This window comes from Canis lupus, chromosome 3, assembly GCF_003254725.2.
Source record: "Canis lupus dingo isolate Sandy chromosome 3, ASM325472v2, whole genome shotgun sequence".
NCBI lineage: Eukaryota > Metazoa > Chordata > Mammalia > Carnivora > Canidae > Canis > Canis lupus.
In genome coordinates this window covers 69,475,468-69,497,020 of record NC_064245.1, presented here as the reverse complement: position 1 = coordinate 69,497,020, position 21,553 = coordinate 69,475,468, and the positions used below count along the sequence as shown (strand labels likewise).

The following is a 21,553-nucleotide window of genomic DNA, read 5'->3' as shown; positions in this document are numbered from 1 at the left end:
TACAACCAGCTCAGATAAATGAGATTGTGCAATTTATGACCTTCTCTGTCTGGCTTGATGTTGACACTCATCCTATTGTATCAGCTTCTTGGTAAACCTTCTTTCCTCGGCTTCCAAGACAATATACTCTTGTGTTTCCTCTACTGCTGTAGCTGTTCCTTCTCCCAGAGCTGGGGCCGAGGTGAGGTAGGTGAGGCATTGGCCTTGGCAGCAAAATCTCAGGAGGTACCAAAAACCTCAATCACCAAGATAAATATCTAATGCAACATTTTAAAAAGTCAAAATAAATGTCACTATGTCTATGATGAACAAAATAATAACATTTTAGGTAAAGGCAGAATCTGGTAGGGCCAAGAGTAGACGGGGGCAAGGCGGGTGAGCCTTACAGGTGGAGCATCAGACCCAGAACCACGAGAAAACCAGTATCTGTTATGGCAGCCACAGGACGCGAATCCAACATGTGTTCATCTTGCTCCATTTCTGACTGTTGTGATCCATGGTCTCCAGCTTCTTCGAGGTCTGGCAGCCATCCCTATTCTATAATATTCTCATCTGAGTCAAACTCCAGGTTTTAACTCAAGGTCCCATAATGGTGTCCTAAACCCTTCTTTTCCCCATCCTTCTTCGTGGTTTTCTGGTGGAACCCCAAGCCTAGGTGGCCGACTCTCCACTGTCTCTTCTGCCCTGTGGATGGGCTAGCTAGCCTGGCTTGTGGATTTCATCCCTAACACATGGTGCCATGCTCAAATGGGTCAACGTTCCTGGCATCTCACTCTCCATAAAGTGTTTGTCAAGCCTCCTTTACTTGCCTTAATCCTGTAACCCCCTCAGCTACCCCTCACTTCCAGCAGATGGCTGGGGCGGTCCCCAGACTTGGACACTGACTATCTGATACAAGGGCACCTCCTCCTGCCTTCAGGTGGGAAAGCCAGGGGATATGGTAGGGATTCCCTCATTTAATCCCCAAAGGGGTTATGACCATTTACTCAGGTAACTATACACTGGGGCAAATTAGCAACTGGACACTGGATACAGGATCTGGGTTGGTGCTGATGTCCAGCATCGTCACAGTCCCCATTAGAATAAGCTATACAGAAGCCAAGTAGTCAGTATAGCCCTGGCCCAGGTATGTCACACAGTGGGCACATTGAGTCGACAATCCCACCCTGTGGTCATTTCCCTGGGTCCTGAATGTGTTTAGGAAAGATGCATGGAGCCATTAGAAGAACTCTTATATGGGTTCTTTGATCTGCAGAGTGAGAGTTATTTTTTTTTAAGATTTTATTTATTTATCAATGAGAGAGAGAGAGGCAGAGACACAGGCAGAAGGAGAAGCAGGCTCCATGCAGGGAGCCCGATGTGGGACTCGATCCCAGGACTCCAGGATCACACCCCGGGCCAAAGGCAGGCGCTAAACCCCTGAGCCACCCAGGGATCCCCCAGAGTGAGAGTTATTGCATAAGAAAGTCCAAGAACTTCCACTCCCTGCCAAGATAATAAATGAGAAACAATATTACATGTTCGTAGTATTTGTTATGTTATTATGTTGCAAAGGTCAATGCCACCCTCAGAGTGTTGAAGCATGCAAGAGTGGCGGTCCCTATCATATCCCCATTGGGTTCACCGGGGTGACCTTACAGGAACCATACGGATAATAGAAGAAGACCCTGGAACTTTGGAAACTTAAGCAAGTAGTAGAACATCAACTGCAGTTACTTCCTGATATGGCAAGTATTCTCATGTGGATTAATACAGCCTTAGGTGTGTGGAATGCAGCTATTAATTGACAACTAGCATTTTTTTCTATGCTGATCAGAAAGAAGGATCAGAAGCAGTTTATGTCTACATGGAACAAAATGGTACCCACGTATAGTCTTCCTTTAAGGATCAACTCATTCTTCTGTTATTGTGATGTACTCTGAAAGGGCTTAGACCATCTGGACATTCCACAGGACACCACAGTGGTTTACCATGTTGACAGCATTGTGTTAAGTGCACTTGAAAAGCTTGAGGTACTAATTCTGTGTGACTTGGTAAAGCATATTCATTCCCAAAGCGGGGAAGTAAACCAGGTATGATCCAAGGGTCTAGGGATCAAAGAGCCAAAGGTCATATCATTGAAGCTCCTAGGGTTCACTGGTCTGGGGCATGCTGGAAAATCCCTCTAAAGGACAAAGTGTTGTACCTGTATCTCCTACCCCTCGGAAAGAAGTACAACCTTTGACAGCCCTCCCCAGGTCTGAGAGACACACATTCCACATTGAAGGATACAACCTCCACCCATTTATCAGATGTGGAAGGTTTGAGTGAGACCCAAGGTAAGGAAAGCCTGTGTAGTGGGCCCAGGGAGAGGCATAAGCAGCCTTGCCCCTGTGTTGTCCAGCCCAGCAGGTCCCACAGAACCATAAGCTTCTGTGGAGAAGGATGCCACATGGAATCTCTGCAGAGAGTCACAGTGCAGACAGACTACCAAGGGTCTAGAGCAAGGCCATAGCATCTGCAGCAGAGAACTGTGCACTGTCTGAAAACAGCTTCTGGTATGGCTGCTGGGCCTTGGTAGAAACTGTATCTGAGCATGACACATCATCTGAGCATGTGGCCACTCATGACCTTGACATTCTCTGGGATTGGGTAGGCCCTGCTGGAGGTGGTACACATGGGGTTGAAGGTGCAGAGAGCACAAGGAAACTGCAAGGAGAGGTGCCCCAGACCCTAGGTCCTCTGCCTCTGTTGCACTGATGCTTCTCCCTCAGCTGATGCTTCTCCCTTGGCTTTGCTTCTCCTTTAGCTAGCTGGTGCTTCTCCCATAGTGCATACCTTTGGCCTTATGAGAAATTCCCTTTGACCAGTTTAGTTTGTTCAGGCTGCCATAACAATGATACAATAAATATGTGACACAAACCACAGGAATTTGTTTTCTCACAGCTCTGGAGGCTGGAAAGTCCAAGATCAAGTTTCCAGCAGGGTTGGGTTCTGGTGAAAGCTGTCCTAGCTTGAAGATGGCTGCCTTCTTGGTGTGTCCTCACATGGTGGAGAGGGAGAAAGGGCAACTTCCTGGTGTCTCTTCTTCAAGGACACTAATCCTATCAGATCAGAGCCCACCCTTATGACCTCTTTAACCTTAATCACTCCCATAAAGACCCCATCTCCAATGCAGTCATGGTGGAGGTCAAGGCTTCAACAGAGGAATTGGGGTGAGAGGCAGGACACAAAAATTCATTCCATAACACCAGTGGACAGAGCAAGACAGTCATCTGAGCTTGGATCATGGGTGCATCAGCTTGGCATGGGTGCAAGCCAAATGGTCTACTGCTGACCTACAGGAACTCGGAGGTGGCCTGAAAGACGATGGCTGGAGGACGGCTCCCATGGCCAGAGCTTCGGGTGGTGCACCTGGTCATCCACTTTGCCTGAGGTGGGGCACGCAGTGTGGTACACAAGGCTCTCCGGAAGCTGGCCCTTACACATAACTCTCTAGCACCCTGTTTCCTGGCTCTCCACCCACGCTGCATGCACCATTTCCTCTTTCTCTGGAGATTATGAGTCATTTCCCAGGCTGCCCCTCAGCTTAGATGTCTGTTCCATGTACTCATCCTTCAAGATTCAGTTCAAAAGTCCTTTCCTCACACTACCCCTCTCCCTGCTACAGAATTGGTGGGTTTCCCTCTGTTTGCCTGTTTTTTTGTCCAATGTAAATCCTGGTTTTGTGATGCGGGCTACAGTTCATTACTAACACTGCTCCCAGCCAGATCACTTGCATGTTGAAGGCCAGGGCATCTGTAGGCTGACAGCTCTGACATTTGTCTGTCTGATCCAGAACACTCCCCTAAGCTCCAGACTGGCACATCCAACTATGCACTAGACATTACAACCTGGATGGATAATACACTCTTGAATTTCCCAAACTTATCCCCCATCCTGAGTCCCCCGTTGCCCCAACATCTCAGTAAGCAGCTCTCCCACCTTCCTTGGGTAGCTAGAAACCTTGGCAGCATCCTGGTTCCTTCCACTTCCTTTTCAACCTCATTGTACACCAGTAATACTCACTGGTTCCAGACCCAAACTGTCTCTCAACATCATCTCTTCTGTCACCTGGCTGCCACCACTCTCAGTACCTCTCCGGTATGGTAATCGCCAGCTTCCCATTGCACTGGGGGACCTCTCTACACTGGCGCCAAGCCCTGCCTTTCTTATCTATCCAGTCCCTGGTTTGCATCCTTCCTGGAGCTTGTCACCCTTTCTGATCATTCTGTCTGCTTCCTCGTGTTTGCTGTGTCCTTGTTTGGGGGCAAACAAGGACTGTGTGTCTGTCTCTGTCACTACTACACCCCATACAGTCAGCATGGTGTCTGACTTATAGACAGTGCCCAAGAAAAGTTCAGTGATTTAGTTCTAAAGGTGCAATTAAAGGCTAGTTCAACTGTTACTGGAGCGTGTTCTTGAGCAGCACTCAGATACGGACAGGACCAGCCCACACCACGAGCACCAAGCACTTATACCCATGTTTCCAAACACCAGGATATGAAGTCAAATGTAGTCATAAGAAGTGCAGCGCCAGGGTGCAGAGGAAGGAGAGGCAATCCGCCAGGTGCGGAGCCTGCACTGAGATGACCTTCCTGCCAGGGTCTGCTCCAGTGCGCTGCCTGTTAATCATTGGCAGTGACTGTCATCCTGGAGATCGGAGCAGTACTGAGAGCAGAGCCGAGGTCCTCAGCCAGGAAACTATATCCAGGCTCCTTCAGTGCAGATTGTCCACTTGGAGGCCAAAGAGGACATAGGAACGCACCCCATCGGCCCATCTAGTGAACATCTGACAAGCTCTTCCATCCCAATGCTTTCCTCCCATGATGCTTTATGATGACTCCTTTTCTTTTCCCTGTTTCCACTATTTAAATGCTCATGTATGAAAATGGAAGCATGGCTACTTCTTGGGGAAAGGCTGCAAGGGCTCCAGAGAACCAGTGCTCCATTTATAAGGTCAGTCACGATGTTGGTCCTTGCTGTCTGTTGTACGCATGCGTCCACTGAAAAACACGCTCTATTCCTCTGCTGGGTTTTGGTGCTGGAGCAAGATGGGAACACAGGGAAACAGATAAAATCTTAGAGTCTTCCCCTCTTTTGTCTGGTGCTATTTTCTCCCAATTCTGACTTTTAACATTTCATTGAAAAACCCATCTTGATCTTCTAAGAGTCAAGTTAAAAAAAAAAAAAAAGAGAGTATGTCTTTATTATAAGAATTAACTGCATAGCCAAAAGCCCTGGGGAGATTTGCCAAGGAACATCACCAGTTTTTCTTCCTGGCTTTGTAAAGAAGAAATCAGGAAACCCAAACAGGTGAATGGGGCCCACTGTCTGTGGTCACGAGGACAGACTCTGTCCAAGACCAGCTGAGCTCAGACCCCTGTGTTCTGGGCCCTCAGCTGGCAGGGCAGGTGGGGCTTTCTGAGCCACTGCCCCATGCCAGGCACCCTGCAGGCCTGAGCTCATCTCCCAGAGTTTCCAGGTGCCTTGTAAGGGTACCATCAAGAGCCCCTGTCTGAGCAAGGAAAGTCTAAGGAAGGTGTCAAGGTCACATGAGGGCTGAGATGAGGAGAGACTCTAAGTCAGATCTGTCAGGTGCCAAAGCTTGAGGGCTGGCTCTCTCCCATGTCTTTCTCTCCCTCATTCAAGCATCCAGAGCCAACCCTGGCTGGATTTTCCAGGCCTGCATAAGTCAGCTGAACCCACCTGGTCTCTTTGCCAGGGCCTGGCGCCTCAACCCCCGCTCCTTCACTTGCTTCCTAAATGCAATCACCACCCTCCCTCCAACATCCACTCCTTGGGGATCCTCTGGCCACCCCAAAGGGCCCACACATAGAACACAGCCTCCCACGCTCCTTCTGGGGGCCTTTGGCTCTGTTCCCTAGAGGGAACACGTGTGCAATTAATTCCACAACAATGACACATGACGGACAATTATTTGTTGATTACCTTGCAGATGTTACACCTCCTAACAACAGTAGGAGAGAACACCGTCTTCACCCATACCCGATGCCTCAAAAACCAAGGCTTGGGGGTGGGTCAGTGACCCATCCAAAATGAAGTTGGCCCGGAGCAGAGTGGGCACCAAACCAGGCTGGTGGGCCTGCCTCATGGCGCAGCTCCCAGACTAACCCAGCTTCCTGCAGGAGTGGAGCACAGCCTCCGGCGGCCGGGCTTCCTGCTCCAGCTGTGTGACCCCGGGCGAGTTACCTAACCTCTCTGGTCTCTGTTCTTATCGCCTGTAAAGCTTTCGCGGGGTTGCTGTGAGGATCAACCAACAGAGACATAAACTGGGCTTTTAATACGTGTTCGTTATTAGTTTTCTTTTAGGAATTTTTATTATGCAAAATATCATGGGGGGTGGTGAGGGTAAGTCAGAGCTCTAGGAGGGCAAACTGACTGACTCCTCCACCCTCACTCCTTCTGGATCTCTTTTCTGTCATTGTTTCCTTTTCTCCTGCTTTTATCTGGAACAAAGGAAGGAATACAAGATGGGAAGGAGGGCTGAGAGTGAAAGGAAGGAGGGCTTTTCGACAATCCCACCTCTTCTGTCATGAGAGGATGGTCTCGTGGACAAATACACTGACTTGGGAATAGGGATGTGAGTCTCCACCTTGTCATTTATGAGCAGTATGACCTTGGTCAAATGACTCTAACTTCCCTGAGCTTCAGTTTGTTCATCTGTAAAATGGGAGAAATGGTACCAGCTTCTTCACTGGACTCAGGAAATCATTACCCCGGGACGGAGACCTCGCCAGCCTGCAGCTCTGGGCCAGCACAACAGTGAATGTGCTCATAGACGTCCCCTTGTGGGCTCGGGGGGTGGGGGTGGGGGTTGCTTGGCTCCAATTATTGGGCTCTAGATAATAACGACTTTATTTAATTTCAGAAAGTTTGCTCCAGCCACATCCTCATCTCCAGCGAGGTCGGTACCCACGCCCGCATCCCCCCCAACACTGAGCATCACCTGCTCAGACCTCATTGTCCCTAACAGTAGCCTTTCCTGTGCCTCACACACGGGGGCCTGCACTCAGCAGTGAATCACCCAGTCTCCCACTGGAACCAGTCTAATGGTGCACTGGTTTCATCTTCAAGCCTCTGGGAATTCGCTTCAGTGGAAACTCTTCAAAGCATCAGTTTGGCTTCCTGTTTCTATGGCCGTGATTTGCTCATCAATATCCTTCCCCATTCATCCATCGTCATTCCTGTCTTTCTGGGTAATTTCCAGAAGTTCCTTTGCATCAGAGATATATGGCTGACCCTCAAAGGACACAGATTTGATCTGTGCGAGTCTGCTTCTGCAATACTGTGTGACGAGGGGCGCCTGGGTGGCTCAGTGGTTGAGCGTCTGCCTTCGGCTCAGGGTGTGATCCCGGGATCCTGGGATCGAGTCCCACATCGAGCTCCCCTGCATGGAACCTGCTTCTCCCTCTGCCTGTGTCTCTGCCTCTCTCTCTCTCTGTCTCTCATGAATAAATAAATAAAATCTTTAGGAAAAAAATACTGCATGACGATTCTCTCTCCCCACCCATGACTCCACGCGTGAATCCCCTGAACCTGTGGCTAGGTTTGGTTACGTGACACAAGGGAATTAAGGTCGCAGATAGAATTAGAGTTGCTCATAAACTGGCCCTAGTATAGGAAGATTATCTTGGATTATCCAGGCGAGCCTAATGTAATCACAAAGGTCCTTAAAAATGGAAGGGGGAAGCAGAGGAGAGAGAGTCCGAGAACTGTGATGTGGGAAGGGGCCTGCCCACCCCCGCCCGGCTCAGAGGATAGGGAAGGAGCCCTGAGTCGAGGAATAGGAGCGTCCTCACGAAGCTATGAGGCCAAGGGCATGCACGCTCCTTGAGAGCCCCCAGAATGGACCGTGGCCCTGCTCACACCTTGATTTTAGCCTGAAGACACCCATCTCAGACTCCTGACCTCCAGAACCTTAAGATAACAAATGCATGTTGCTCAAGCTGCTGAACTTGGGGTAATTCATTACAGCAGCAATGGGGAATGCAGCAGTCCTGTTTGCCAGATGCACCTATGAATAAATGAGTGAATAGGGCCCTGGGTCCCTCTGCCAAGCAGTCCCTGTAACTCCTCCGGCTGTGCCCTCGGATGTGGTGGCTAGGATGTGGTGGCCTGACGGAGCCAGGCCAGCTCCGCCTCTCCCTTCCAGCTCCTCTTCTGCTCCAGTGGAATCTCGAGTTTCATTAAAGGCGGCGCAGGGCACTTGTCTCACATGGAGCTCACGGTAAATTCAAGGGCTTCCCTGGATATTCACGTGCCCTCCAACACACGTGTCCAACCTGCTTCTGTTGCGTTGGTCGCGTGTGTGCTGGTTGCCATTCATCTCAATGCAGCTGTGCTTTTTCTGGTTTTCTTTCTCTCTCACGCCATCCTGGAAACATCCTCTGGGACGTGAAGTCTCTCACTCCCGTCACTCGATCATCCCGCTTGGCTTTACACGACCACCTCCCCACCTTACAGATGAAGGGACTGAAGTGCCACTTGCTTACCGCGAATTCACCTTTTCCACTTCTTTGTGATTGCTTTAATACACGCTTACTGAGCGCTGGCTGTCTAGGCGCAGCCTTGTGTTCAGAACCTCACAGGCGGCGGCCACCCTGAGTAGCCCAGTTCCCGAGAAGCGAGGATGCGAAGCCTCCATCGTCAGCACCCTGGAGAGAGAGAGCTCCGGCCGCCCAGCTCTGCTCACAGGGCTCCCTGATATTTAAAACAACCACACAAGCTGCAGCCACAAAACACAAGACAGCTACTCACCGCCTCTGGTCGAGTGCTCAGACCTGGCGCCTTGGGGAGAGCGTCACAGCCACTTAGGAGCCTGATTTGAGCCGCATCATGCCTGTGAGGTTCCCGCTGGCTGGACTCCCAGGCCTACCTCCACGGTAGGGCCGGTTTCTCAAGATTTTGCCTGAAGTCGCTTGGCGCTTCCAGTAATATTTGTCCTGCCTACTTGTCCAGTCCGCCCGTCAGACTCCCGTTGCCTCGTTAGGACTCCTTCCTGATCTGACTGCAATCCTCCTTCCTCTCACAGGGTGAGAAGCTAATTTCCTTAATGACTAACTCTTTCTCCATCCTAACTAGGGTTTCGCAACTTGGGTAGTTATGTTTAAACAATAATTCTGTGCATTTCAGGATGTTTAGTAGCATCGCCGGCCCTTCTGCCCATTTGGTGCCTGAGCACCCTTGCACCCCCACCCCTGTCCCTCATCCTCCACCCACCTCGTGACAACAACAAAAATGTCTCCAGACACTGCCGACTGTCTCCTGAGGGGCAGAATCATCCCAGGGTTATTTCTACCTTCATGCCTCTGTTTCAGTTGGACCAAGTGATCTGTATTATTCTCCACTAGACTGAAAATCTATGGCTCTCAGTCACCCCTTCTCTAGTTACAGTTTTTCAAAGGAAAATGAAAGTAGGGTGCTTTATTTATGTTTGTGTGGAATAAGAGGTCAATTTCCTTTATGGTAGTGATTAGTCAGAGCTCTCCAGAAAAACAGAACCAATAGGATGTGTATCACGGAATCAGCTCATATGATTTGTGGAGACACAAGTCCAAAATCTGTAGGGCAGACCAGCAGGCTGCAGACTCAGAGAAGAGTTGCAGGCCAAGCCCAAAGGCTGTCTGTTGCAGAGTTCCTTCTTGCTCAAAGAAGGTCAGTCTTTTTCCTCTGAAAGCCTCCAACTAATTAGATGAGGCCCACCTACATTATGGAGGGGAATTTGCTTTACTTGAGGTCTACTGATTTAAATGTTAATCTCATGCAGAAAACACTTTCATGGAAACATCTAGGACAATGTTTGACCACATATCTGGGCACTGTGGCTCAGCTATGTTGGTGCATAGAATCAATCCTCACAGGCAACAAGGATGGATTCGTTTATGGCAAAGACGGGGAGGATGAACTTGAACTCATTTGGAAATGTGGGGCCAGACTTCCAGACTTCCATGATTACTGTCTGAAATGTCAATGTTATAGAGGCCACACTGGAGCCATTAGTGGTCCTCAACCCTGGCCATTACAATCTCCTAGGGAGCCTTGAAAGGATAGCAATGTTGGAGTCACCCTCAAAGAGCCAGATCCATTTAGTCTGTTGTGGGGCTCAGACATGGATGCATTGCTAGAGATCCTCAGATGCTCCTAATGTTTGACCAAAGTTGAGAGCCCCTGGGCAGAATGAATGTCTGATGCTCCCCCCAGAACAGACCAGCAGTGATGAGCACAGGCTTTGCAGCAAGGCGGACTAGGCTTGAGTCCCACTTCCCTCCAAGTGAGTTATGTGATGCTAGAATAGCCATTACACCTCCCTAAGGCTGTTGCTTGATGAAGAAGATGCTTGGAAAGCACCTAGCATGGCTCCTTGGAGGAAGGAAATGCAACATACATCATACATCAATTTACGCCTGCTCCCACCCCTCGGCTCGGTATTAACAACCCGTGTGTCTCTTGCCATTTTCATGTAAGCTCCTCTTAAAATATAGTAACAATTACATTTTATCTAACATGTGCTGTATTTTGAGGCAAATACTACACTAAAAGTAGGCATTTTTCTTATCCTCACAATTACCCAATTCAGAAAAGTCCGTGATGGTCCCAGGCTACAAAAGAGGAAACTGAGGCACAGAGAGGTTAAGTGGCTTGCCCAAGAAAGCTGTTAACAGTCTTGGATTTATCTGACTCTGAAGGTTAACATATTTTAAGAACTTTGCTTCCAGGAGACATAAATCAGGATTATAGCCACTGGTAAAGAGGAGGCAAAAAAAAAAAAAAAAAAAAAAAAAGCCAGAGTTCCCAGATGTCGCCACGATGTACCTAGAGAACCCAAGAAAAAAGAAATTAAAATTAATATGGGAGCAGAGCCATTAGTTATTTAATAGAGACTTTTGTTATAAAACAGTCATTTAACAAAAATTTTGGTACATATCCAAAATTCAGTCATTTTCCTGGTGATAAGCAACAGGAAGCAGAAATCATACTTAAAAACAAAGATCCCATTCATAACAGCAACAAAAACATGAAACACTTGGAATAAACTTAGCAAAAGAGGTGAGGGAGGTTAATGAATACAACCACCAAACTTTATTAAGGGATATTAGAGAAGATTTAACCTTTGGAGACATGGTCTGTGCACATGGTAAATATTGTAAAAATTGTCAATTCCTTTCAAGTTAGTTTAAGTTAAAGCAATTTCCTTTTTTTTTTTCAAATAAAAACTAGGCATCGAAATAATTTTGAAACAATTCAAAAAGTCCCAAGTACAATACAGAGTGTCTTCTGAGTTCGTAGCAACTTCAAAGTATCTCAAAAGGAAAAAGTTAGCTCTCCTGAGCACTTGAGTCACTTCCCCACTTCATTTCAGATTCAGTCACCTATGCCATGAGATTCTTTTTGCTGGGCTGTTCCTGGGCACAGCAAGTTCCAAACTAATTTATCAAAAAACATACTTTACAGTTTTTTTTTTTTTTAATTTTTATTTATTTGTGATAGTCACAGAGAGAGAGAGAGAATGAGGCAGAGACACAGGCAGAGGGAGAAGCAGGCTCCATGCACCGGGAGCCCGACGTGGGATTCGATCCCGGGTCTCCAGGATCGCGCCCTGGGCCAAAGGCAGGCGCCAAACCGCTGCGCCACCCAGGGATCCCTACTTTACAGTTTTTAATATCTTAAATTGTGAAACATATCACAGGTTTAGAAATATTATACACACGTGCACACACACACACACAGTTTAATAAATAATTAAATGAACACCCATGTAACCATCTAGGGTGGATAGACTCTCAAGGAGGCCCTATGATCTGGCTTTCATGTGCTTGTGTGATTCCTCCCTTTGAGTGTTGGTAGAACCTGTGACCTACCTCTAGACATAGAGAATATAACAAAAGTGAGGGAGCATATGTGATTGTGTGTGTGTGTGTTACAGAAGATGGTAACATCCATAATATGCTGTATTGTGAGCTGCCCTTCTGAGTTGGCCACATGGCTGGAAACTAGGGGCAGCCTCTAGTCCATAGCCAGCAAGACCCTAAGGCCCTCAGCACGGTAGCTAGTAGGAAACTAAGTGTTGCCAACAATCACATGAGCCAGGGACCAACTCCTTCTCCAGTAGAGCCTCAGATGAGACCACACCTTGATTATAGCCCAGCGGAGAACATGCCTAAGCTGTGCCCAGACTCCAGACCTACAGAAACCATGGGACAACAAATGTATATATTTCTAAGCTGCTGAATTGGGGGAAATATTATTATTACCAATAGATAACTAATGTACCACCACGCAAGTGAGGCAATGGACTGCCACCAATACTTTAAGACTCAACGTACCTTTCCTAACACATCACTTCCCTCCTCCCCAGAAGCAAGCACTATCCTAATTTTTGTTTAGATCTTTCCTACGCTTTTCTTCATAGATTTATCATCTATGTAAGTATCACTAAATGGGATATGTTTGGCAAGCACACACAACTAACTCTGTAATAATAATAAGGACAATGGTCAATGGGGTAATTTTTAACTTGACAAAGGAACTTTGAAATTGATCTTGAAGAATACATAGAAAGAAAGTAATGACAAAATATCTTGAAAAAGGAAAAAAATAAAATAGATCCTTTTACTAGATACTAGAAGACTATAAAGCTAATGCAATTCTGCTACAAGAATGGATTATGGAATGAGAGAATAAATATACCAGAAATGGACCCAACTATGCCTAATAATTTAATATAAATTAAAGGTAACATCATAAACACTGTTTTTAAAAAGGGAATTTCCAATAAATTAGCAATTTATTTAATATTTATATTTACTTATTTAATAAATATCCAGACAGATCCTAACCTCGCAGTATGCTTGTGTTTGTGTGTGCACATATGTGCACTCCTGATCAGTTGATATGTAGATAAAAAGTGGAGTATAACACAAAAGAACATATAGGTGAATATTCCTCTGATTTGGTAATAAATTTCCTAAGATTGTTTTAGCTTAAAAGCAATAAAAAAAATCATGATGAAAGTTACTGATAAATTTGACTGCATAAAAAATATTTGCATAAAGATGTAACTCATTTTTCCAGAAAGCAACCTAACAAAGTTAGAAGACAAAGAATAATCCATAAACCATTTACAATAAATATGAAACACTATTAACCTTTTGAGATATATCAAAAGCTCACACTGACAATCCAAAGACTAAAAGATTAATATAAAGAAAAGCAGAAATAGTAAAAATATCAAAAATAATAAGTATATCAACCTCACTATAGCAAGTGGAATTGCAGCGCAATATTGGCAAAGTGGGAGTTATGGTTGGCAAGCAGTGGAATGAGATAGGTGTTCCCTCACTGTTTTTGTCCTGGGCCGAATGCAAATTTATTAGAATGTTTCTGGAGAGCAGTTTGGTAAGATTGTTCCTACATCTTAAAAATGTGTTCTAGTTATTCCATTTGTGATCATCCTTCCCAACCAAAAGTGGTAAATGAAGTAGTTGATGTTAAAACCCATTCATCAAGACATCTGCAATGGCAAAAATGGAAACAGAGTAAATATTAGGGGAATCATGAAATACAGTATGTGTACCCACTTGCTGGATGAGATGCAGGCATCTAAGGGATTGTTTACTTATAGCCTTTATTTTTTTTTTAAGATTTTATTTATTCATGAGAGACACACAGAGAGAGACGCAGAGACACAGGCAGAGGAAGAAGTAGGCTCGGTGCAGAGAGCCTGACATGGGACTCGATTCCGGGTCTCCAGGATCACGTCCTGGGCCAAAGGCGGTGCTAAACCGCTGAGCCACCTGGGCTGCCCTATTTATAGCCTTTAATGACAAAGATTAATTCTCATGGCTCTAAGTTAAAACAAATAAAAACAACACTGGAATTGTAGACTCTTCCCAGTAATGCAACAGCAGTTTTTAGTGGAGTTAGACACATCAGGGTGAAATCCCAGAGACACTACTTGTTTGCTGTGTACCTTTGCCAAGTTGATTCGTCCTTCTGAGTCTCAGGTTTGCTCACAGAATTGTTTTAAGGATCCAATGAAACCACATAAAGAAGATAGCCCTACCTGCCTCCTTTTATTAATAATGCTGAACATGGGGATTATGTAGCATGTGGAGGGAAGAGGCAAGAACCCAGATTCATGTACAGACTGATTATAAGTTTAAAACACATAAATATGTATTATTATCCATTAAGACTTAGAAGGACACATGGTTGGTTTCAATTTTCCATTTTTAAGGAAATGTGGAAAAGAGTTGCCTGTCTAAATTTCCATGAGAGTGTGGCTCCTGTCCTGGGTGGAGATCGGGACCATCTTGTTCACGGGATCCTAGTAGGAGATCTCCAGGTGAGAAATCTCATGCCAATCTTATTCCCAAATGACTGACTTACAAGAATCTCAAAACATTTTAACCCAGATGGGAAAAGGGGTTCCGGTGTGATTTGTGGAAATGACGAAACCACTTCTCTCACATGCTCCACAGCCTACGATGCTGGTCGTCAAATTTCATGGTGATCAATACCACCGAATATACAAAATGCAGATTCCCAGTCTCCATACTGAGAGATTCTCATTTTGGCAGGTCTGGAATGAAGCTGGGAAGTGTGTGTGAAACAAACAGTAAAGTTTATAAGTCTTAAGCATAGAGCTCAATGCACATGATACACGTATGCACATACAGTATATCCGCACCCTAGAATACATATGGTATACAGGTACAGGTAATATACCAGCATACATACCTGAGTATACATGCTTTTTCACATATGTATATATCTGTCTAACCACCATTCAGATCCAGGTGAAGAACAGTTCCAGCATCCCAAAGACCCCTCCCCAATCAATAATCCCTACCCTCATTCCAAGTAGCCATTATTCTGTCAACGTGGATAACTTAGTCTGTTCTTAAACTTCACATAAAGGGAACCATATTGTATCACTCTTTTGTGTCTAGTTTCTCCTGCTCCACAACATGTTTACAAGATGAATTCCAGGTTGTTACCTGGAAGGTAATTGGTCACTTTTATCGCTGAATGTGGTGGACAACCCCTCCATTCTTTTGTGGATGGCACCCAGGATGACCTCAGCTTGAGGCTTTTTTGAATAGCACTGCTCAAATGTTCTTATCCATATCTTTTGCGAAATGTAGACTTTCATTCTTCATTTTGGGTGTGGAATCGTTGGGCTACCGAGTAGGTATGTGTCTAACTCCAGTAGACACTGCCACACAGTGGAAATCCATGTTTTTAGAAGGAGTTTTGATGCAGGTGGTATTGGATCACACTTTGAGAAACTCTACTTAGCTAAAAGCCCCATTATGTGAGCAAACACATTCCCTTGAGTTGACCCTTCCTTGGGGTACGCTACTTGGGGTACAAGTGGGGACGAGCTTGCTTACAGTGAGACACCAGCTAAGTGACTTGGGGAAATGAGGAGAATAAGAAAACTAAATTTATACTACCTCTTAGCACCTCCTTGGAACAAATCTTTGTAATTTACTACTTTTTTCCCAAGAGAAGAAATTGAGACAAGGGAAGCTTTGATCAGGCTGGGAAAGTGGGAAGTCAGGTCACTGTGCCCCATCAACCAAGCCCTATCTCATCCCAACCATGAGCTAGTATAATAACATCCATTTATTTGCTGGCAAGGGGGGATTTGTATGGGACCTTGGGTTGTCCATATGGGGAGCAACTGACCCTTCCAACTCACTTGATACTAATTGCAAAGCCATTTCCCCCACGCTCTTAATGACGGAAGTGACTTGCAAGAAGTAAGAGAGATGGCATTCCTCTTGAGGTGCCCAGCAGGTCTGACAACAAAGGCCAGTTATAGAAAAACCATCCTTTTTAGCCAACTCTGGCCATTTTGCCATTGATTCAGCCAACTTCTAGGACTTCATGCTGGGAAAGTAGCAGAGGTGTGGGAAGGAGGGCCTGCCTGTCGTGTTGGCCAATGTGCTGCTTCCCTGGTCTCTCTGCCAGAAGCCAGTTACCCTTCCAGATTCCAGTGATCTCAGCAGGCTGGCTTAGCCTTGGCCCAGCCATGATCTCAACCTGCTCTCTACTGTTTTCAGCTGAGCACTACAACAGGGGTGGCAGAAACAGAGACACCTGCAGGTCTCCAGAAATGGGAGAAGGGCTTCCACGTGGAAGCGGGCAGGGGGAGTGAGAGGTGGTTATTAAAGGAGCCAGGCTCCTCACATGAAAGCAGGCTCTAAACCCCACCCACCCCACCCACCTGGCTGGGCCCTATGTCCCTCCTTGAGTGTCCTCTACCAGAACACTACTGTTTACACTCACCCTCACTTCTCTAGAAACCCAGTGAAACAAGACAAACAGTGTTTTAACCTCAAACCTGAGTATGTCCCTAGAGCTCAATGTGTTGCCTGGTACATAATACGATCAATGAATATTTTGTTGAATACATGAGTGAATAAGTAATTGAGTGAATTTTGAATGAATGAATGAAGAAGTCAAATATCTTATTCATGCTCTTTTTCAGAGAATTAAGCTGCTAGGATCACAGAGTGATCTTCTTCCTAACAAGAAATCCCTAGCTCTTTCAAAATAAAAAGGGACCCTGTTGTCTGAACTAGCAATGTCTGGAGATATTTGGGGTCATCACAACTGAAGCACGGGGTGCTACTGGCATCCAGCATGTAGAGGCCAGGGACACCATCACACACCCCGAGGTGAACAGGAGAGTCCAGCACAACGCAGAGGCATCCTAACCAAACTGTCAATAGTGTCGAGGCCAAGAGAGCCAGATGTGGGCACGTGGCCTGCTGGAGGGCTGGCGTTGACGTTGCTTGTGCAGAGTGGCAGCAGCGAAAGCTGTCTGGGAGAAACTTGCTCTGATTGAAAGCAAGATGAAAAGACTGGAACAGGTAAGAACCGGTCAGAGAAGATTTCACAAGTTGTATCAGCAGAAGCCAAAGAATTGGTACATCTGTGTGTCAAGAAGTGAATGGGTGGTGTTTCTCTAGGATGTCCGTGCCACCTAAACCCAGAAATGTGTTTGCATCTTGTAGCTAAGACGGCGATAAATGCAGCCTTCCTCCCAGCCCAAGGACTGTGGTGTGCGGCCATTTCATTTGGCCAGACCTGGAGTATTGGCTTCATTTTGATGAACAGTACTTTGCAACCTTCAAATATTATTGGTGTTGTTTCCCATACCCAATGAACTGGATGCTAGAATGGAAAGGAAAGAAGGTGGGAAGAAGAGAGGAAGAGAAGGGAAGGAAGGGAGGAAGGAGGGAGCCAGGGAAGGAAGGATTAAATCAAAGAAAGCATAATTGTCCAAAATACAAGTTATTTGGGGCACATTGCTTGCCCTGCTTTCATGTCATGGAAAGGACATTAGGGTAAACAAAAAGTCGGAAGACAAGGCCATTTGTGGTTCTCCCGGAGCGACCAGAAGGGTGAACTTTCCCACTTCCTAGTCCCTTAAAAAATAAGATATCTCAGACTTATCATCCTTGGTATGCTGGGAAGTCTAATCCATGACCACATCATAAGAAAGCAAGCTGAGGGAATCCCTGGGTGGCTCAGCGGCTTAGCGCCTGCCTTTGGCCCAGGGTACGATCCTGGAGTCCTGGGATCGAGTCCCACGTTTGGCTCCTGGCGTGGAGCCTGCTTCTCCCTCCTCCTGCGTCTCTGCCTGCCTCTCTCTCTCTATGTCTATCATAAATAAATAAATAAATAAATAAATAAATAAATAAATAAATAAATAAATCTTAAAAAAAAAAAGCAAGCTGATGATTATAATTCAGTTGCCAGTAAGATGGTGTCAGTCTTCACCTGCGGACTGCTTATGTGGCTCTCCACGTGGCCACATGATGGTTCCAGCCAATATTTCTTTCAGTCTCTTTTGGGGGAAGGGGGGGATATAGAACAGGATCTTCTGTGAAGGTTGTACTAGTTCAAGCTAATTTATTTATTATACAAGAATACACATCCTGGATAAAGTCCTTGATAATCGTTCCCTGCATTTGTACCTCAATCACCCTACTATTCATAAAGGTCACCCCTAAATCTGGCTTCCCTGCATCTCACCATGCCCATTCTATATCTGGAGGCTCAGGGTGGATGCTTAGCTTGTCCCAGATCCCTTGAGAGGGGAGGCAGATCCGAAACTCACAGCTGTTCTTCTGATCAGCATCTGATGCTGAAGGTGTGTCCTGGGAATATACTACTATTTCTGGTTCTGCAGGCTTCAAGCTTAATTTGTCCAACGGCGGCCTCCTTTGCTCTGCCAACCCTTTGCTCACTTCGGCCCCACAGTCTGTTCTGTCCTCGGGCAGCAGCAGTGGCACCTGCCCTCTGGGGTGCTCACCCTGAGGCCTGGGGGGCAGCCAGCTCCAGCACTCTGTGTCCTGAGTCCCTGCAAGCCACCTGGCCTCCAGTTCGATTCCGCATGCCTGAACATGGGACGGAGAGTACTGACCCACCCACCAGGCTGGGAAGACCTGCTTTGTGGTGTGAACTGATCGAGTGGCTCCCCCATCTCCCCCACCGTGATTGCCATCTACCTGCGGGGTGCTAGTCCGACCGGCAAAAGGGCTGTCATCTTCCTCCTTTTCTTTTTTTTTTTTTAATTTTATTTATTTATGATAGTCATCACAGAGAGAGAGAGGCAGAGACACAGGCAGAGGGAGAAGCAGGCTCCATGCAGGGAGCCCGATGTGGGATTCGATCCCGGGTCTCCAGGATCGCGCCCTGGGCCAAAGGCAGGCGCCAAACCGCTGCGCCACCCAGGGATCCCTCTTTTTTTTTTTTTTTTAAACCAGGATGTGGAAGGTATACCAATCAGATACACAATTACAAAATGCAGCAGAATCCAAATTAAAGGGCCCAATTTAGGGCCACTGGAGCTAGTCTGGTTCAGGCAAGAGAGTTTTTTCACACACACACCTTGACGTGGGATCTCTAAAGTCTCAGGTCAATGGTTTCCAAGGTTCTTTTTACTTTTCAAAATTAGTTAGTAGTTAGGAATTAATTGTATCAACAATTTTAATTTATATCAATATTTATTAACAGGATCCCACACACCTTGACGTGGGATCTCTAAAGTCTCAGGTCAATGGTTTCCAAGGTTCTTTTTACTTTTCAAAATTAGTTAGTAGTTAGGAATTAATTGTATCAACAATTTTAATTTATATCAATATTTATTAACATCATTCTATTAAAATGATGATACATGAAGAAATAAAAAATTGGTGATAAATTAATAAATTATGAGCCACGTAGCAGGAACACTTCTGTGGTGACAAGGTCTTCAGGAAGGAGCAGGAAGGCAAGTGGATGGCCCCAAACGTCCACCTCATCAAGTGGAAAGCACAAACAGGTGTCCTTCGCTGTTCTAAACTTTGCGTTATGTCCCTTCACTTTTGGGAAAAACCCAACATTAGTACCGATTTTCACTTCTACGAAAAATGGTGAAAAGCAAAAAAGTAGCGGTCAGCGTTGGTTTTGCAGTGAGAGGAGCCTTGAGGAGGCAGCGCGCACCTGGCCGAGGAGTGGCGCCCCCCGACCCCCCCACCCTCCCGCGCACCCCCCCCCCCCCCGGAAGTACACTCAGCATCTCCGCCCCGGCCAGCTGAGCTGTGTGTGAGCATCCCGGCTTCACCTCCCCGTGCCGTGTGCGTGTCAGCAAGCTGTGTCCTAAGTAGCAGAAAAGCACCTAAGGGAGGTTTTATTTGGGGGTCTGGGAATGCTAAAAAAAAAAAAAAAAAAAAATTCGGAGAGATTAGTGGTAACTTTCTTTGCTTTTGGCCATTTTAGCTCAGGAAAAGTTCCACAGCCACGTTGTACTTTCAGATCTCGGGGAAAGCTGTATATTGTTGATGCTGTTTCCTCTTCCTCCCCTGAGATTTTCTGTGCCCTGCACCCCTTGCAATCCTGGCTTACAGTAAACCTATGAAAAGAACTTCCCTTCTCAGTTTCTGTTTCCTAGTGGCTCCTAACTCCTGATACTAGACAGGATTGTGATAGCCAGGGGTAAATCAGAAAACAGGATTCTCACAGAAACCTGGGGCTTAATGCAAGAATAGAAAAAAATATATATAATATAGGGCAGCCCTGGTGGCTTAGCGGTTTAGCACCGCCTTCAGCCCAGGGCGTGATCCTGGAGACCCGGGATCGAGTCCCATGTCCGGCTCCCTACATGGAGCCTGTTTCTCCCTCTGCCTGTCTCTCTCTGTGTCTCAAATAAATAAAATCTTTAAAAAAATAGTGATTTTGGTATTAAAGAATGTGAAGTTTATACTTATCTCCATGAAGAGACGAATGAATCCAAACAAGAACATTGGATGATGATATTAAATACTCTTGGATATTTTTCAAGGATGCCACAACCTGATTCCTGTTTGGCTTTCTGAAAGCCTCCTCCCCAGTTTCAAGAGAACACCTACTCCAGGAAGCCTGCCTCTATTTCCTTCCTGAGATTTTCCTCCCAGGACACAGGTCACAGTTCATTGTATATTATTCCATTTGATGATGGTAACTTAGTGTCCCACACAACTACTATACGTTAGTTTTGGCAAACTTCCTTCTACATCTACAATAATGTTACTGCGTTTACTGTGGGCCAAACCGACTTTGGCTTTACCTGGAGTATCTCACATAATTCCTACACGACCCTGAGGCGTGTACCATTACCCCCATCTTACAGCCGTGGAAGTTGATGCATACTGTTGTAGACACTAACAGTCCCCACGTGCAGACCATTCGTTTTTGTTTGCGTTAATTCAGCTTGGGATGGGTTCTGCTGTGCTAACAATGAAACCTCAACGGATGGATGGAATTAAGGTTTACTTGTTCACACCACCCTCTGCAGGTTTGCTGGCCCTCCTCCATCTATGGCCAAGCCTTTCTGGAATATGTGACCTCTGACATCAGGGGTGGAAGCAGAGATGGATATACCCAGCCTTTAACAACCCCTGCCTGGAAGTACGCTCCATTCTCCCTTAGAGTCATAGGGTGCAGCATGAAGGTCTCCCTCCTATAGTAGGGATCTTGGGGCAAGTTATGCTTTAGAAAGAGCCTCTACTGAGGAGTGGAGTTGAGGGAGGGGGCGCCCGGCTGGCTGGTGGGCGTCCTCCTGGCCCCCAGCTTCACTGGTCTTCTCAATCTCAAAGTGTTGGTTTCAAAGATCCTGTGATGATCCTGTGATGTTTTTCCATAAATGTGGTGACTTTATATGCATTATTTTATCACTTATTTTTCCATCACAGATTTTGAAAACTTCCCATGTATGGATAAACTTCCATTTGAAAAATTCCATGTACTCAAGGGAAATTATGCTGAGCATCAAAACACATACAGCCTTTGGCCTCGCATGTGTAGAAAGTGTGCCATTTGCCATGTTTTAAAAATCTGTTTACCAAGGGGTTTTTTTCTGCCTCAATACACTTTTAAAAATTAGTCAAGGGGGATCCCTGGGTGATTCAGTGGTTTAGCGACTGCCTTTGGCCCAGGGTGTGATCCTGGGGTCCTGGGATTGAGTCCCACATCA

At 46.1% G+C, this 21,553-nt stretch overlaps 1 protein-coding gene across 3 annotated transcripts in view; it reads right to left on the bottom strand.

Annotated features, from left to right (window-relative positions):
* The window catches only part of SLC2A9 (solute carrier family 2 member 9), a 227,177-nt gene extending 218,118 nt beyond the window's left edge, over positions 1-9,059 (bottom strand). For all 3 annotated transcript variants that reach the window (XM_035714584.2, XM_025437830.3, XM_025437828.3), the window contains exon 1: positions 8,800-9,059. The gene's annotated coding sequence lies outside the window, so the exon portion shown is untranslated. The remainder of the gene's footprint in view (positions 1-8,799) is intronic.
* Positions 9,060-21,553: the final 12,494 nt, after the last annotated feature.